This window comes from Euprymna scolopes, chromosome 22, assembly GCF_053919585.1.
Source record: "Euprymna scolopes isolate OS-2025 chromosome 22, ASM5391958v1, whole genome shotgun sequence".
NCBI classification, from domain to species: domain Eukaryota; kingdom Metazoa; phylum Mollusca; class Cephalopoda; order Sepiida; family Sepiolidae; genus Euprymna; species Euprymna scolopes.
The window spans coordinates 107,947,479-107,951,746 of record NC_136503.1 but is presented as its reverse complement, the minus strand read 5'-3'; the positions used below and the strand labels follow the sequence as shown (position 1 = coordinate 107,951,746).

General features: G+C 53.9%; 1 non-coding gene across 1 annotated transcript; it reads left to right on the top strand.

Annotated features, from left to right (window-relative positions):
• Positions 1-275: 275 nt before the first annotated feature.
• Positions 276-475, top strand: LOC145244169 (U2 spliceosomal RNA). The gene has a single exon (XR_013862987.1). It is a non-coding gene; the product is annotated as a U2 spliceosomal RNA (small nuclear RNA).
• Positions 476-4,268: the final 3,793 nt, after the last annotated feature.

Below are 4,268 nucleotides of genomic sequence, written 5' to 3'. Positions count from 1 at the left end.
ATTATCCACATATGTAAATGAGTGGGTGCCACCGCAACAATAATAATGGAGAAAAACTAGCTTTCATACTTGAATAAAAACGAGGCTTGACAAGGGCAGACAACCCACAAAAGAAATTGTTTGTTTTTAGTCGCGTGCAAGTGACTCTATAAGGCACTCTGACGGTCGGTCGGTGGGTTTGTCGGTTTGTCGGTCTGTCCATAACACTTTTGTGCTTGGCCTTTTTGGTTAAGATCTAAGGTCTGTTCTTAATAGATGCTGTTCTTAGCTTTTTAAGCTTTTCTTGGCCTTTTGGCCAAGATGAAAGTGTAGTATCTGTTCTCTCAGTTACTAAACTTGACCCACCACCGGGCTTTCGGGCTAGGTTAAGGTGTTTTTTCTTACTAACTTTTGTTAGCAAGGACCGACCCCCTCCTTTGGGGAGTCAGGACCTAAAGGACCGACTCCACATTTGTGGTAGCTTGGACCCGGAAACCGATCCCCTCTTTTGGGAGACTGGAATCTCGGGACCAACACCACTATCGCTGGTAGTTGAGACCTTCTTTTTTCATTTGTTGTTTTTGCATGTTGTTTTTTCTTCGTTTCGGTCTCACTTCTCGAGACTGGGATGGTCTAATTTCTCCACACTTAATTGCCTGAGCAGCACTCTGACCTGCCAGGCCCAAACTTTGTCTATCTTCGCTGCTCTCCCAGTGGATCGAGCAGACAGGGTTCTCTTTCTCGCTTCCGTTGGGGTAAGTTAGTGGGTAGGGTGACGTGGGGTAGGGCGGGTGCTTCGTTTCTGATCCCCTCTGTGGGCAGGGATGCCTATCCCCTCTCTCTCTTAATTGCGACGCGGCACTCTGACCCGCTAGCACCCACTGCGTCTTTCTTCTCTGCTCTCCCCCCTCACGGGGGGATCTGAGCTGCTAACCCGACATCCCCGTGAGGGGAAGTCAAAAACTCTAATTTCTTCCAAGTCCGCTCCTCCCCCCTCTTCCCCCTCCATTCCCCTGGGTTTTCTTTTCCCCCACTACACTTTGGTCCGCGCCAGCGGCCAGTGCAACCGCCACGATGCCAGGCAGGAGGGGTACGTCACCCCAAATGCGCAACATCTCAACTGCTAACGACTCCCTATGTGAGGGAGCTGATGCATCTCCCGGCGAGACGGCGCCAGGAAACAAGGTAGGGCCCCGGCGCGCGGCGACCTTGGAAGAAAGCGGGAGGGTAGGGCCGCAGCCCGCGGCGACCCCCCGAAAAGCACCTGCAACCGCTCCCCACGAGGGCAACCCAGCGGAAAAAGCTGCCGTTAAGTCACTAGCTGGGGAAAGTACAGAACCCAGCCAACCAGCTGCACCCCAGGACGGCAGAACCAAGGGAGGAAGACCGGGGAACCCATCCCCCGCTCCCCCAAAGGGCGACTCCCCAACAGAAAAGGAGGAAAACAGCACCGCGGACCAAACCGAGGCGCTGGATGAAGACGTAATAGCCTCCATCTGCTCACTATTCGGCGGGGAAGACAGTGATTGGCCCCCCAACACTCCCCAAGAGGACCAAATACGGAAAAGGGGTGACTCTCCGGCCAGTGGTAACAAAAGCAAGTTGGAAGGAGAGACACCCTTGACAGTACCCACCAAGGCTCCAGCTGGGAACACGGCACCAGAAGGGGAGACACCTCCATCCCCCAAGGGGACAGCCACCCAGCAAAGGAAGAAAATAAGAAAGGGGAGCGGCCCGGAGAGCAAACCAAGCCAGGACGAAACAACGTCAAAGACACAATGGCCTACTTTGCCTGGTAACGGCCCCGTTCCGAAATCAAAAATGCCCATAACAATGGAGAGCCCCACAACACCAGCTACGCCCCCCAACCCGAGTCCAGCTGACACCCACCAGGATGGAGGACCGGCATGGGGCCCCAAAGAGCAGCAAGGGAAGTTGACGCCCGAAGACTACAGAGCACTCTTCGACTCCACTTACAAGGAGTATACCCAGGGGAACAACATCCAACCCCTCCCGGGTCAAGTGGAAGTTCTGGAGAAAAGAGTGCTCTCGCTGATAACTTCAGACACCAAGACAAGGGGTCTGACGGGCGTCAACAAGGACACCATGATGAACGTGTTGCTGGAGCAGAACATTCCCGCCAACTACATCTGTAGAAGGAGTTATGCACAGTGGGATGTTCTGCTCCCCACCTTGGAAGACGCAGTCAGGCTGTCCAGGACCTGCCATCAGAGCAGGAACATAAAGCTCCAACCCATCTATATGAACAAGAGGAGAGCAAATGTTTCTGCTCTAAACGTCCCCTGCTATATGGAGGCCAAACAACTGGGGGCTATCCTAAGCCAGTATGGAGACGTAGAGGAAGTCACCCCGGTCCGCGGATTAAGAAACATCATGACCGGGGACTACAAAGTACAGATGGTCCTGGACAAGGCTGGATTCTACGCCATCCCAGCCACACTCAAGTTCGGAGAGTGGACACTCTCCCTTATAGTGGAAGGGAGGAGGCCTCATTGCTGGCTGTGCACACAACAAGGGCATATGGCGAAGGACTGTCCAAAGAGGAACGGAGGGAAGAAGCCCACAAAAGTGGCGGGAACAAGCGTGACAACAAATCAAGCCGCTGCTCCCGCGCCGGCCGCAAATCCTCCAGAGGCACCGACAGGCTGGGTGACGGTCGTAAAGAAAGGCAAGATCAACAAACAGCCATCCTTGCAGACAGTCACCCAAGACCAAGAACAACCGAAGAGCGAGACGGAGAAAATGGACACACAGACACCCTCCTCCTCAAACAAGAGGAAACTACCAGAATCTGAGGAGGAGGCCGCGTCAGAGGCAGAGGAAGAGACAACAACAGTCTCTATGGCCCTGAGCGCAACAGAGATCAGGAGGGCCAGGAGGAGGAAAAGCCGCAAGACACGCGCAAACCCTCCTACCCCCACTGAGACTGAGAAGGACTCCCTCGCAACAACAACACAGGATGAGCCCCCTGTGATCCCAACACCCCAGCAACCCGAACAACCTTCCCCCTCTCCTATAAAGGCCCCAAGAAACTCTTCCCGCCCCTCATCCCGTGACAGGAGCCAAAAAGAAGAAAACGAGCAGGCTACCCCCTCCCCAAGCGCTCAGCCTCCCCATCAACCAAAAGAGGTCCCCTCCCCCACTCCCAAAGTCCGCACTGAACGGACCAAAAAGCTCCCCTTCCTGCCAGGAAGCAGGATTTGTGAAACAGACCCTCTCCAACCGGCTCCGGACCTTAAAGGACAACAGAAGGTCCGGTACAATAAACTTAAAAACTTTGAAAAAGTCGGTGGAGACCTAGTAACAGACCCCACTAAATTCAAGGACGCTCCCTTGTTGACCACTTTCGTTAGGGTCACCAAGGACGCTAGGACTGGAGGAATGTGGGCAATGATTAGGGCAGCGAAGAATGCGATCCCAGGCCAGCAGCTGGTGGATAGGGACCATCCTTCACTGACCAACATTTTCTTTAAATGTGAGGGTAGAATCCCCATGTATGTACACCCATCGCTATACAGGGCACTCAAACTAACCTTCCCCCTGGACGTGGGGGGCGTGGCCAAGGATGGATCACCTTCATCGGATTTACTAACCGGCAGCCTTGGCCAGGCCTGCCATGTCCTCACTGCCCAGGATTTCAGACCCGTCTGTGACAGTGCTTGAGGTAAGTGATCATGTCTTTGAACTTGGCTACATTGAATGTGAGGGGCATCAGGTGTCGAAGCAAGGCCTCGCGCGTTGTGAGAGACTTGGTGTCCCTCAAGGTAGATATCGCCGCTATCCAGGAGACCCACTTTGTTTGTGACGGGGATTGTCAGGTGCTGGTAAACGATTACGATGTCTACTCAGCATATGGCAATACCTATAGTCGTGGAATCTCCTTGCTAGTGAGTCGCACCCTGTCAGCGTCGGTGAATGTTGTTCACGCAGGCGAGGACGGGCGGGCGCTTGTCGTTGATGTTGCTGTTAATTGTAGTGTTTTTCGGATTGTTGCTGTTTATGCTCCCAATGCTGCTGTAGAGAGGGCAACCTTTTTTCGACGGTTGGAGGGCTTCTTAGTGGATCCGGAACGGTTAGTTTTAATGGGGGATTGGAATGCAATCCTTGATCCCAAAATAGATAAGGTCGGGGGGACTAGCGGGTCGGCGTGGTGTGACAGCAGTCTGTCTGACCTGATGGCCTCGTGCGATCTCGTCGACAGATTTCGTCTGGATCATCCGGGGCGGGAGATGTGGACGTGGCATCCTGTAGTGCCTTCCCATCCAAGC